Source organism: Dryobates pubescens, chromosome 2 (assembly GCF_014839835.1).
Source record: "Dryobates pubescens isolate bDryPub1 chromosome 2, bDryPub1.pri, whole genome shotgun sequence".
In the NCBI taxonomy this organism is placed as follows: domain Eukaryota; kingdom Metazoa; phylum Chordata; class Aves; order Piciformes; family Picidae; genus Dryobates; species Dryobates pubescens.
This window is the reverse complement of record NC_071613.1, coordinates 27,878,910-27,893,888: the sequence shown is the minus strand read 5'-3', so window position 1 is coordinate 27,893,888 and position 14,979 is coordinate 27,878,910. Positions and strand designations below refer to the sequence as shown.

Sequence of the window (14,979 nt, the reverse complement as noted above, 5' to 3'; positions counted from 1 at the left end):
TGGTGTTTAGGAAATAAGTACTAAATTAGAGGCATGTGACAAATGTATAGATTACTGCCTCAACCAACTTGTTCCCAAGGCCAAAACAACAAGAAAAGGATTGCAAAGAGGAAGCTTATCCAGACTCTGCTGGAAAGATGCAGTTGCCTTTCATAGAGGTAAAAGTTTTCACTTTCCACACTACAAAATCACCTTGAGAAAATGACAAGCACTAAGGCACTAGGGGACCTAGAAAAGCAACTTTAAATCACATGGGCAAAACAAAACACCCTATCACACACCTCCTCCCTCTAATAATGAAGTGTATAAACCAGGCCTTTCATTTGCATATCTCTATCTGTAGAAGCAGAAGGACAGAAGACTACAAAAACTTTTTAAAACACACTTGAAATTTTTGAAACGGTTGTAGAGGCACAGGTGTAGCATACAGAACAGAGACGCATTACAAAACGTAACTAGCAAAGTGACCTTAATAATCATTGACAATAATGATAATTTTTATTTCCTCTTTACACACAGTCCCCTTTTCATGCACACAGGCAAGCACACACCCCCACAGGCATGGGCCTTGTGCTTTGTTTACACCAGACAGCCACAACACAAGCATGGACATTTAATCCAGTTCCAATCACCTTTCCCAACTTCTCTCAATGCATGGAAGAACATGAGAGTATGGAGCACATTTTATGTGCGTTTGAAACCAATCATTGGTTCTCAACACATCAGCCTTAAGAACAAAAACAGTTCATTGTTGGCTGTGCCCTCAAAAACCACAAAATGGGAAGAGGGTACTGTCTCTTCTTTAGCATGTTGAGAACCAAATAATCTTTTCAGACACCTTTGTTAAGGCAGATACTGACATATAATTCAGTATCTAGTCAGATTTAGACTAGATCTTAGGAAAAAGTTCTTCAGTATGAGGGTGGCAAGACTCTGAAATAGGCTGTCCATGCAGCCTATTTCCCTGTGGATGCCCCTTCCCTGGAGGTGTTTAAGGCCAGATATTTTATTATTATTATTATTATTATTATTATTATTATTATTATTATTATTATTATTATTATTATTATTATTATTATTGATGATGATGATGATGATGATAGTACTAATAATAAAAACCAGGTTGGAAGAGACCTTCAAGATCATCGTGTCCAACCCAATCCAATCCACCTAAACAACTAACCCATGGCACCAAGCACCCCATCAAGTCTCCTCCCAAACACCCCCAATGATGGTGACTCCACCACCTCCCCGGGCAGCCCATTCCAATGGGCAATCACTCTCTCTGTATAGAACTTCTTCCTCACATCCAACCTAAACCTCCCCTGGTGCAGCCTAAGACTGTGTCCTCTTGTTCTGGTACTGGCTGCCTGGAGGAAGAGACCAACCTCTGCCTGTCTACAACTTCCCTTCAGGTAGTTGCAGAGAGAAAGAAGGTCTCCCCTGAGTCTCCTCCTCTCCAGGCTAAGCAACCCCAGCTCCCTCAGCCTCTCCTCATAGGGCTTGTGTTCCAAACCCCTCACCAACTTCGTTGCTCTTCTCTGGACTCGTTCCAGCAAGTCAACATCCTTCCTAAACTGAGGGGCCCAGAACTGGACACAGTACTCGAGGTGTGGCCTAACCAGTGCAGTGTACAGGGGCACAATGACCTCCCTGCTCCTGCTGGCCACACTGTTCTTTATGCAGGCCAGGATGCCATTGGATGAGGCCTTGGGCAACCAATTCTAGTTGAGAGGCATCTATGCCCATAGCAGGCAGGGATGGAGCAGATGATCTCCAAGATCCCTTCCAACATGAGCCATCCTATGATTCTATGATTATCCAGCAAGAATGTTAAAGAAAAACATAAATCCCATGGTGACATTCCCAATACAGGAGTCATGATCTAGGTTTGGGTCCCAAACATTTGAGAGACATCCTCCTCCATTATTACGGCAGCAGAAGTAATCCAGTAAGTCTTAATTGCATCTGATACACACAACAAAGCTGCCAGAAAGCCTTTTGTTCTGAAGTTTGTGTCTCTACAGTTGATCAAAGCTTCTATTTGGTAGTATACTGGACAGACAGAAAAACTTTTATCTTGCAGTTGAGATGACTCACATGATACACTATTTCTTTCTGGTTTATTTACAAACTTCTTTTAAGCTACTACGATGTTTTCCAGAATTTTTTACAAATCAATGACCTCTTTTGCACAACCCAGCAACATTTCATTTCTGAAGGTTATCAAACAAACAGAAAAAGAGTTCCTCAGAACAGTTCCAAAGTAAACAGTGAGAAATGAAAACCCAGTGTGTCTCTATTAAGCTTCTGTAAAGAAACTGCTCCGCAGTTTCCAGGCCCTATAATCCTGGATTTATTCTTGTGCCCCCAGACTTTTGTTTGTTTGTTTGTTTGCTGTGTTTTGATTTAACTATAAATCAAGTCTTATTTTTGCATTTAAATTGACTATGTCAAAGCTGGCAAAGTATTTTACTTCTCCCTTGTCTGAAAGAAACAGGGCACAAGTACAATGCTATATGAAACATTTAAGCAAAAATACTAACAAAAATCCTCAGGGAAATGAAATCCTTGGGGAAACCACATGAATTTTTGAGTCTATAGATATACACTAAGAGAAGCTAATGCAAATACAACAATGTTAAAAATTCTGATAGGAATAAATTAGTACAACTACAATAGAATGAAAAAAAAAAAAAACCAAAACCAAAGTTAATATATATTTTTATACATAACAGCCAATGTTACATAAAATAAACACTACAGTAACTGTCTCAAACTAGCAACTACATCTTTATTGGTAGATTCCTACACAGACTCCCCAAGTTCAGTGGCACTATGTGGATATACTGCCGAGATCAGAGACTGAAGTTATAATCAAGCTAAAAATATAGTTTTTCTTTTCAATATCATAGCATACCAGATAGATGGATAGACAAATAGAATAACCAAGAATCTATTGATTCTGATTTAATCTGATGGAGTATACTATTTTTAAAAGTAGCACATACATAGAATAGGCACATGTCACTTAACTGAAAAGAACTGAAACTACACTTAGCTAAATAGTGGGTGGGGGAGAAATTATTTTTGTCCCAGAGGATTCAGTAAGAGATGACGGAAACATGGACTTCCCCTGGAAAAACAAAATGCTTAAGCAGCTGTACTTCACTGCAAAAATATCAGGGTACAAAACTTTCTGGAAGCTGTTTTGGGTTTTGTATTGATACCTCACATTGAAGCTATAGAATAGTTCAACAAAAACATAATTCATCCCTGCATAAGCTCAAACTACCTTCAGCGTCAAACCATAAATGAGAAATCAGAGACTACTTCTTGAGGAACCTAGATTTGCCTTAAAAACTGCTTCTAAATAAAAGATTTTGAGCTAGTCAGAAGTAACAGGGCAAAAAACAGAAGAGACCATAAAAATATGTGCCATTGTCACATGATGTAAGGCAGGAGGGATGTTTAAAAAAAATCATGGTAAGGGATAAAGAGAATATAGAATGGGTGTATACTGTATCACAGTGTTAGAACTAGGAGTAGTTAATGAAGCTAGTAAGAGATCGACTCAAAATATATTAAAGAAGAACTTCCTTTGTTACTGCTCAAACAGTGAACTGCTAGAACTTGATGTCATGGGGGGCTATGGAAGCAGGCAGTATCATCAGATTCAAAAAGACAACAGAAAAATTCACAAGCAGTGGGGACATGAGGTACCTGCTAGCATACCTAAGTTATGGATGGTGGAGGAGTAAGAGAAGAAAACACTAAAAGGCTTTCATGCTGCTGTAGATAGCAGCACTTTACTGCTCAAAACAGAACACTAGGTTGGACTGACCCCTGATCTGACCCAGAAGGGTATTTATGTTCTTAAATGAATGTGTTATCAAGTTGCAAATGTTAATGGTAACATCATTATTCCCGAGCAGTTAACTGGTGAAAGCCCTGTCTGGATATGTGAAGAGCAACAAACTTAGCATCCCAATAAGGGATAGCATGGACTGGCAGGAGGCAGAGTAAAGTGACACCATCACTTTGAGCTGAGCTGTTTGTCCTGCTGAGTGCTGCCACTAGTGGTCCATAAGACATCAGAAAGTGTTTTACAAAGTGCCAGTAAAAAGGAAAAATAAAAGACTTAAATACATACAGGTACACACCTGCACAACCATCAGTACCTGCTGTCAGAAAGAAGCCAGCTCCCAACTCCTTTTAGTACAAGCAACCAGATGCGAACAGCTCCCTCAAAGCACCCATCAGCTCTGCAACAGCAAAGCTGTAGCTGCTCACTCCACATACCCTCTCCCAAAACAGTTAAGCTGTTCTGCTGAGAGGCTGGGAAGCAACGTAGCCACAAACTTCAAGAGGCAAGCTCCATAAGACCATACTTAATATCCACATAATGTCATGCAGAAGTCTGGTACCTGACATCATCTGTAGTCTACAGAGAAGTTAATGGCCTAGTCACTAAAAGAAAGCCCAAACCATTACAGTCTCAGTCAATTGGTAATTTTGAGAAAACACTGTGCTGAAAATATTAGAATATTTTAAATCATGTGAGTTGGATACATTCTTAACCGTATGCCAGAACTTGACATTCAATATATGTAAGACCCTTTTAGGCAATGGAATCCCCAAATGCAAGGCAATTTCACATCAGTGGTTAAAAGATGTATAATTAAGAGGACTGAGCTCAGAGCTTCACACATTGAATCCAAACAAAATCCATGATTAAAGAGGTCTTAACTTTATTGTTTTGCATGTGATAATACTAGAGCAGATCTCATGTTAAATTTGTGTTCATAACATCTCACAGACAAGGTACGATCAGCATATGTATGCTTTCAAAACCATCAGCCCGGGGTCAGAAGCAGAACACAGATCTCCAAAAACCTCAGCTTTCCCACAAATAGTAGTTTTGCTGATTCCTCAGCTTTACCAAGAAAGAACAATTCCCTGCATTTTCACTGTCTGACCCTTTTGCTGAGACTGACAGCAAATACATATGTCCTAAAATGTTTGGGCAACATGGGATTTCACACACTCGAAAGATGTAGAGAAACCAGAAAAATCACCACAAAAGGACATGCTTTTAAAGCTATCTCCCAGTAAAACCTTTCACTCACTACTACTAAAAACAATAGTATTAGAAAGAAAACAAAACCACGCTTTTCCTCTATTTCATACTAAGAAACTTTAGACAACTGTTACCTCTCTGTGAAGAGCTCTGTTCTATCAAGAGAAGCTGCACCACATCTAATTGTGGTTGACTCGAACACCACAAAGTTGTGACTTCTGCCCCTGTTCTGTGATCTAACCATAACTTTGGCTTAATTCTGGTCACTTAACAACTCACTTCTCCACTACATTCATCTACCAAATCAAGACTGCTGCAATTCTGGAAATAAGAGTCTTTTGTTAGTAAAAGCATCCAAACCAAGACAGAAAACATGGGGAAGCAACCAGAATCAACTACTACAGTTCCTGTAGGGAAGTTTTATTAGAGTACAATTCTCCACTCAAAAAGGCCTCTGAAGAGCTCTGCAAGTCAAGGAACTGCACACACATGCAAGTATACTGACAGATCAAGGCACTTATCATATTAAGATCTTATTAGACATTTTTCGTTACCACCTGGAATCACACTTTCATATGTTTCATGTATTTTTCATATGTCAAAATCTACCCAGGAAGATAGAAGCAGAAAAGTTGTCCTCATTCTGCCTTTTTAGGCAGGTAGTTTATATTGCCTAAACATGTTTGATACATTGACAGAAAAGCAGCAATGTTTTGGCCAATACTGGTAATATAGATTATGCTTCAGAATATAATGGAATAAATACAGAATTTAATGTAAGTATTATTCCAAATAATAATAATGGCTAGAGAAATTAAAGAATTGCAACAAGTTCAGTCAACAGAGAACAAAAAAATAACTAAGAGGAGAGAAAATAACACTTTTTTTGTTTCAAAACTGAACGGGTTCTTCTTTTTGTTTTCTTACACAAAATTAACTTAAGCAGGGATCTTAGCTTCAGCTGAGCCAGTCATCTGACAAATAGCACCTTAAAGAACACATGACAAAGACAGCCCAAGCCTAAAAAACAACAAACATTTAAGATTCTAAGAATTTTAGACATTTCAAAGATAAAAGAAAGAGAAAAGATGTTAGGTAGGAAGATTCATAACTGTCACTAAGAGCACATTCCTACAGACTTCAATACAAGAATTACCAACAACTAACTACTCCTGACCTAAAGTTCAAGACAGGCTCTGTATCTTTGGAGGTCTTTTGAACAAGGATTTCTCTATTTGAACAGAAGATCCCAGGCTCTAATCCTGCAATAGCATACTCACAGGTAGATTCTCATGCCTGCACAGAAGCGCACTTATTTCAACGTGACTACAAACAGACCCAAGTTTTGCCAAGCCAAGTGGGGGTGTAGAAAGGTGGCCTACAGATAGAGCAAAATGGAACATTTAGGCCACTGCAACATCACAGAAACGCACTTTATAACATCTTGAAATATCAAAACTACAAATTCAGAGACAGCAGAGACAAAACATAGCACAGTGTAGCTTGCATCTGCACGTGATATATTTTTTGAACCAAGAACGGCTGTAAGTCCAAGTCTTTTATTTAAACTGATAACCTACACTTGCATATGAGGTTAAACAAAATAATATAGCCTTATTTTTAGTCCCAATACTGAAAAAAAAAAAAAAAAGGTAAGTCTATTTTCACACAAGAATGTAATTCTTGCTTCAGTAGGAATACTCAACAAATAAAATAAAGCTCACAGAGCGTTTTAGCAGTTATAGGCTACTGAAGTTTTAACATGGTAGTATAATAAATTTGTACCTTCTGAGGACTTAACCATAGTGCAAGAACACAGTACATGCAACTCTGTAGGACTAGACCCTACATATAAATTCATTCATTCATCATAAAAATACTGAAACATTAAAATAAATTCCATTGATTCCAGGTTGCTTCCTGTAGATAATTTAGCTTTGCAATTAATAAAATTTGTCTGATGTACATATATATTACAAACAAATTACACAAAATACTGAGGATGGCTACAAAAATGTCACCAGGTTGTAAGTGACAGCTTCACACAGAACCTGAGTGCTCCGGTTCAGCAATCAGCAGCTGGGTGAGAATGGCCTTAGTGTGAAATACTGCCCGTACAGAAACACTGCCCATAGGAGAAGGCACTCAACCAGGGGAAAGATGTGTTGCCCTAAATTTGCCAGTTTTCTTTTTAAGTCTACCAACCCTTAAAAATTGAGAACAGTCTTAAAATAAACCTTCAGCACATGCTGTTAAGTAACAAAGTTAGAACTAACTATAGATCTAACTATAGATCTACATATTTTCATCAGACTGTGTAACAGGCTTTAAGGTAAGCGCTACTTTAATTTCCAAAATTCATTTGAGGTTACCTGTACAAAAATTATCAGCATTTTGAGCTAAGGAACATTTGACCAAAACTAGACACCTCTCACATTGGAAGCGAGAGCTCTTTCACCTGTGCAGGGTGAAGCGTGCTGGCTTTTCCAGTGGACTCACTTCACAACTATCAGATGTTCTTTTTCCTGAAAAAAAAGATCATTTTCGGTCCTGGGGGGCAGAGGCACCTCACACAAACCCCTTGTCCCAGCGGGACCCTGGCCCATGAGGTACCCCAGCAGGGACATGACATGGGGCCAGAGCCCAAGTCCAAACACGGCCCTTGCTTCTTTGCTGTGTAAGGGCCACAGAGATGATCCCCTGGCTGCAGGACGAATGAGCTGATGCCACTTCCCACTGATGCCAACTGGTGTGGGGTAGAAAAGACACCTAAGGGATCCCGGCCCGGGCCCCGGAGGGACCGAGGTGGCTGCCAGACCCAGAATGTAGTGGGGCACGAAGGCGAAACCGAGTGTGCCCCCGACTCACAGCCTCGGGGACCGGACCGAGACGCCTGTGTGCCAATGTGTGATGGGGCACAGGGGGGACTTCAACGGCTTCCCCACATCCCCAAAACCGCCCCCCATACCCTCCCAAAAAGTTGTGAGGCGAATCAGCTTGCCGCCGGGCCAGTCGAGGGGGACACTGGCGGAGGGGGAAGCGGAGAACGGGATGGGGTGGGCCGCGGCCGCGTACTGAGGCGCACTCGCCCGCCGGCCCCGTCCCCACTCCTGCGGGCGCAAAGTGGGCGACTGTGGTGAGATGGGGAAGCACCCTAAAATCGCCGCGAAACTTTCCAGGCCGCGGCCGGCGCGGCACCGCACGCCCCGCGGGACCGGCACCGCCTCCGCCGCGGCGGCCCAAGACCGGGCAGGGGGAGGGGGCGCAGCGCGCACCCCCCCCGTCCGCCCCCTCACCCCCAGCCCCACTGGGCACCTCCACCGTCGCTCATTAAAAGTCATTTCGGCAAATTAATGCCGCCCCCATCCCCCACCCCGTCCCGCGGCCCCCCTCGCCCCACTGCCTCGCGCCGAGGGGGGTGGGGGGGGGGTGGGGAGGGGAGCAGCCCCGGCCGAGGCGCCCCTGCCACCTCCCCCCCAGCCCCGGCCGCCAAGCTCTGGCGGCGGCGGGGCTCGGCCCGCTTTGGGCCCGGGGCCCGGCGCGGGGGGCCCGGCGGGGCGGGGAGAGTAGCTGCCGGGCCGCGTCGCGGCCTAGCGCCCCCCCGCCCCCGTTCTCCCCCGCCGCCCTTCACCTCCCGGGCAAAGGCGCCGAGGTGCCGCACCCTGACCCTCCCGCTGGGCCCCGGCGATCGTCTCACCCCCCCTTTGGCGCGTCTCTCGGCGCCCGGAAGCCTCAAAACCTCCCCCGGACCCCCTCACCCCCTGCTGCGGCCTACACGGCCCCGGCCGATCCCCGGCCTCGCGTAGCCCGCCTCCCCGCCCGCCCTGCACCCTTCGCACCGCCTGCCGCGCTATGCGAGCCCGGGGATGCAGGCCGGGCCTGGCTTACCTTTCCAGCTGCTTTTTTTTTCCTCCTCTCTCTCCTCTCCCCCCTTTCCCTCTGTTGGGCTGACAGATCAGAGTTTCCTCCCCAGCAGAGGGACTGGGAATGGACTCGGGCGCTGTGCTGTGGAGCTGCTGCCCCCGTGGCTCTGAGAAGATCCTGCTTTTTGTGGGGAGGAAGCTTTGGGGGCTCTTTATTATTTTAAAACTACAAAGTGCTCAGAGGGTAGGTGATTATTAAGGGGAATCCCTGAATATATTCTCCAGCAAAGAAGGCAGGGCTGCTGGGGCTGCTCAAGAAGAGAGCCAGCAGCTTCCTATAGCACCACTACAGGCACTGAGAGGACATAACATCAGAGAGCGGATCCTCTGCCCTCCAAAACAACAACTTTCCTACCATCTTGGAGGTAGTAAAGAGGGATAGAGGGAGGGGGGAAAAAAGTACAGAAGGTTTTTATAAAGTGTCAATTTGGGGGAGGGAGCCAAATTGCTAAAAGCATTTTTAAAAATAATTTATTTGACTTCTTATTTTAAATAAACTACAGAGGCATGTGGCTGAAGAAATAATTTTATTTATAACCTGTTAAGATCAGCTTTCTGGGGAAAAAGAAAAAAAGGTATGGTAAAAATATTTTTAGTAGCTTTGGGGATTCTTTAAAATAAAATCTGTATTTTTTTCCTGTGGTTTATAAAGTTGATAACTTTCTTGTTGTGTGATAGCTCTGAAAAATAATCTACAATTCTGAAAGTTAATAGAACTTTTTTTGGTACTCCTACTGTCAGTAGAATAGCTGAGATTGATGTGGGTTAGCTTGGCGTAACAGTAGCGTTATGTCTTTCTCGTTACCAAGGCGTTGTAAATAAAGCAATGTACAGGTAGGAGAAAATAAAACCACCAACCTGTATTTTAATTTTTTTTTCCTCTGGAGTAGGCCACGTAGAGACGCTACAGGGGATTGAATATTAGTGAGGAGAATCTGTGATAAATAATCTGAGAAATTCTGCTAATATGTCATAAATGTAGCATTATCTGCCCTTCAAAATGGGATGAGATGAAATAAAACTCACAGCAAAAAATTTGAGGCAGTAGTTGAGTTGTTGTTTTAATGTTTTCAAAGCACTTTGCAGTCTTCTAAAATCTGTGTTGGTTCCTTTTAAGTTACTGTTTTGATTTGGGGGGTTTATTCCTGATATTTATGAATGCTGTTGTTCCTGACTTCTGTACAAAGTTGAGAATTTACACTACAATATCTTGTAATACAAAATAGTAGTTGTTTTTCCTTATGGAGCTGTTTCTATGAGATTGTAAAAAAATATATGAAATGCTGTCAAAACAATGTGGGATGCTATGGTGTATCTATAGGTGAAGACACTGATTACTGTATTCAGTAGACCCATGATAATGTTTCTGGCAATACAGATTATGCACAGCCCTGCTCAGAGATGAACTACGAAGATGCCTTTTCATTTGTCCTGAAGGAAGAGGAATAATTAAGAAATTAGTGAGCTATACATAAAAAAATTACTTAAGTTTCTTCCATTGTAAAAATTATTCAGGTAGTATAGACTAACTGAACTGCAGTTAGAATGAAAGTATTGAATCACTTAGTATGTTATCAACCTCTCCCCTCCCTCTAACCTGAATTGTGTTTTATCTGGTATTAGATACATTCCCTCTTCAAAACATAAAGTTTGCCTAGCTAGTATAGTGAGCCTAAATTGTGTATCTATAGTGGTGTTTTCATTTAGATAAAGTGGTTTTAATTAAAGTATAATTGTAAGTCATCCAGTCATTGTGTCAAAGTGTGTATTTTTAATTCGGTAAGATTATTATTTTTTTAAATCACAGTCTGCCTAGCACATTTTAATAATCCAGAGTGTTGTGTTCTGTGGAGTCATGGAATAGGAGGTGTTTTTTCCGTATCAGGTTATTAATCCATTAAATGCATTATTCTGCTGACATTAGAAAAGCAAAAACTCAAATATATTGCTCCTATATTGTATTTTTTTTTGTTTGTTTTGTATAGAAGTAATTTGATAATTAGGATACTTAAAAATCTTACCGTGCTTGGGACATGAACTGTAATAATTCTTTTTGTAAGATACTTAAACAAAAAATACTTTTAGATATATCTGAAATTCCTTACAGGCGTTACAAGGATTACAATGTTGATCATGTATGGGAAATTCAACAAAAGGAAGTACTAGTTCATACTGCATTTATTTTAAATAAATAAAGGCCTAGGTTCTCAGACCCCAGTTTTGAAAGTGGCTGCAGGCCTGATTAATAATTCAGAAGTGTTTGAAGAATCATTCAGTAGTTACTTGCATAAAACTTTTACCGTATCAGTAGATATGGTAAATTCAGGTTTCTGCACTGTGATGTCTTGTATCTAGCACTATGATTATGAACAAGTTAATTGCTGTTTTTAACGGTAATTCAGTAATGTACTATAATCCAAGTTGGTTCTCTTTATTGCCCTACTAAGAAATGTTTAGTGTTTTAGGAAGAGAGGTGTACCATGAACCACTGGTCTGTGCTGAGGCTTACTGTGATACTCTTGAGAATGTCCGTACAGAATGCTGAATGGTATCTGGGGGGGGGGTTTTAATCGGATGCAGATGATAAAACATGTTAGAGAAATGGCCATGAAAACACTTGAGAACCTGAACACAGAAACCATGTTAAACCCTTCATTTGGCTTATGTGCTCAACTCACAGATACCAACTTTAATCAGATTACTTACCTAAATTTAAACATGCATCATAGTAGCATTACACATTTTGGTGACATCCTGAGATCTCTTTGATCTGTGTTAATTGCAAAGCCAGAAACTTTGGAGAAAGGAAAGGAGAAACATTTTTAATCTAGTTTGGAATAGGAAAACTGAAATAGGATATTTTTGAGTGTCTTGAAAAGAAAATTCTTTTAAGGAGGACAGAGGAAAAAATTCAGTAGATCTTAGTTACACAGACTATTGTATAATTATATCATCTTTACAATATGGATGGAATAATTATTTAAACTTTATTTACTTGAGAGGATTAAAAACATTTGCTTTTCAGGGACTTAGGAAAATGTGCAAATACTAAGTGTTTTGCTGACAACAAAATGTTACACAGTAACACCCTTAAGATGCAAAGTCTGCAAGGTTTAGTAATGCAGAAGTAAAAGAAGATTAAAAAAAATACATCGTTATGGACAAGTCATTGAAACCTTCCACTACCTGACACTGGCTGGAGAGGCACTTCCCTAAGTGTGCCTAGCAATAAGGAGGATGATTTTATGCAGAAGAAGAGTAGGTTTAGATTGGATCTTAGAAGAAGTTCTTCAGTACCAGGGTGGTGAGACTCTGGAATAGGTTGTCTGGGGAGGTTGTGGATACCTCTTCCCTGGGGGTGTTCAAGGCCAGGTTGGATGAGGCCTTGAGCATCCAAGCCTAGTGGAAAGGCATCCCTGCCCTATGGCGGGGAGGTTGGATTAGATGATCTCTAAGGCCCCTTCTAACCTAAGCTATTCCATGACAGAGTAGAGCAGTGCTGTGGAATTGTTGGAGAACAAACTGGACTCTCAGACTCCTGTGAAGGATAATGTGTAAACTCAAAGCAAGAAACATTCCCAGTACAAAATGAAGAACTGACTTAGGGAAATTTTATTTCTTCAGAAATGAACCAAACAGAAAGATCTGCCTGCCTTGACTTTAACATGGCCACATCCCTAAACCAACCACTTCAGCCACTTAGACATAGTGTGTGTTTGAGAACAGAGTGGTCAGAGAACATCAGTGTTCCCTAAATGAACCTTGACTCTCTTCCAAGGTCATATGCACCCCAAGGGCAGATGTCAAAAAAGTCTGGGGCATGGCTTAGACTGTGCATCTGGTGAAGAGTCTGGGGTTTTCAGCTGATAGTGTGTCTGTATTAGTCTTTGAATGATGCATACATTTTGAGGCAACAGTTAAAATGTCTTGAAATGCTTGTGGAAGAGATTAGCAATTTATTTTAAATGCAGGTGAATATTGTGAAGGGAACAACTCTTAAGCACATAGATGTTCCTTAGAGACTTTCACATATAGAGTTGCACTTGTATAAAAGACCATCTTGGTATCCTGGGGGGCATTAGGAAGAGTGTGTCCAGCAGATCAAGGGAGGTTCTCTTTCCCCTTTTACTCTGCCCTAGTGAGGCCCCACCTAGAACATTACATCCAGTTCTGGGCTCCCCCATTCAAGGCGGACAGGGATCTACTTGAGAGAGTCCAAATGAGGGCTACAAAGATGATTAAGGGCCTGGAGCACTGCCTAAGGAGAGACTGAGAAATCTGGGGCTTTTTAGTCTGCAGAGAAGACTGAGAGAGGATCTAATATAAATATATGAGGGCTGGGTGTCAGGAGGGACAGCCTCTTCTCACTTGCACCCTGTGACAGGACAAGGGGCAATGGATGTAAACTACAGCACAGGAAGCTCCACCTCAACATGAGTAAGAACTTTACTGTAAGGGTCATGGAGCACTAGAACAGGCTGCCCAGAGAGGTTGTGGAGTCTCCTTGTCTGGAGACTTTCAAGACATGTCTGAATGCGTTCATGTGTGATGTGTGCTAGATTCTATGGTCCTGCTCTGGCGGGGGGGTTGGACTTGAGGATATCCAGAGGTCCCTTCCAACCCCTAACATCCTGTGACCTTGTCTTTAGGTGTTTAAACACTGAAGAGTGACACATAAAACCAGAAAGTATGTTCAGATACATTCTTCTAACAGTCTTGAGTTTTACGTGGTATTGGTTTATTTAACTGTGGTAAGCTCTGGGGTCTGGCTAGCCATTAAAGCATATTAGTCTGATTGTAAAATGCTGGTTTTTCAACTTTTCTTTTAAATTCAAATTTTATTGTAGTGACTGGCATATCTGAATTTGTTGCCCTGTCTGCTGCAGTAGTAAGTATTTGATAATCAGCATGCTTTTTGTCAATTTTCCAAACACCAGAGTCCTTATACTAAAAACATTCTGTGGTGTGAGGATTTTTCTCTAGGAAGTGCACCCAAGTTATGGCACAAATTCAGCTTCTTAATACAGCTGCTAAACTCCTTCAAACCCATGTTTTAGTGCACTCCCACGTGGCAGTAGCACAGCTGAAAGTATAGGACAAACCGCATGTGGAATAGAATAGAATAGACCAGACCAGGTTGGAAGAGACCTTCAATATCATCATGTCCAACATATCATCCAACCCACCTAATCAACTAACCCATGCAACCAAGCACCCTATCAAGTCTCCTCCTGAACACCTCCCAAAGCAACTTTGTTTTACTTCATTTTAAAGTCATAAACCCTAGCAAAGCAACACAAAGTACACATGACTGGCCCTGGCTTCCAAGGGGCTTCATTAAAGCTTACTGGAGCAACAGGAATTTTGCTGTGGGTTTCAGTAGGTAGGGTTGCAGAAATACTTAGCCAGTTGGGAGCAGACATAGGTAGCTGCATGATTAATGTGATAGTGATCTGGACTGAAAATAGTAATTAACTAAGACTTAACTAATCTGTTCTTCATTATCAGTGTGTTTTCATCTGCATTAAGTAAATGATACCATCTTCCTAAAGCTCAGCAAAGGCAAAATAGTAAGACTATTAATTGTGGGATGGTTGTCCAGAGTACATCATGGGCATCTGTGAAGACTTCTTTAAACAGAAGACAAATAAATGAAACAAACTGTCCCAGCAGAATGCTCTAATGTGGTCCTATTTCACTGGGAAGCCCCCTGTTAATTCAAAGCATAGTGTTGTGGTTTTACTGTCTGCTTCTGTCTATTGAGATTTCATCAACTGTTATTGTAGTGGTTAAGAAGCTACACATTTGTATCACCAGTCCTTCCTGCTATTAGTTCAGTTTTTTGTTTATATTCATGCTAGAGTGTCCTGGACCAAATCAGTGATCTCCTAGTCTTCTGATAGTAGCCGGTATGAGATACTTCAAACAAAGGTGTGCAATGTGCTGTGATGGAAAAATCAGAAATTAAGGGCATGC

General features: G+C 41.6%; 1 protein-coding gene across 2 annotated transcripts in view; it reads right to left on the bottom strand.

Annotated features, from left to right (window-relative positions):
- The window catches only part of KLF7 (KLF transcription factor 7), a 412,385-nt gene that overhangs the window by 54,773 nt on the left and 342,633 nt on the right, over window positions 1-14,979 (bottom strand). The window lies entirely within an intron of this gene.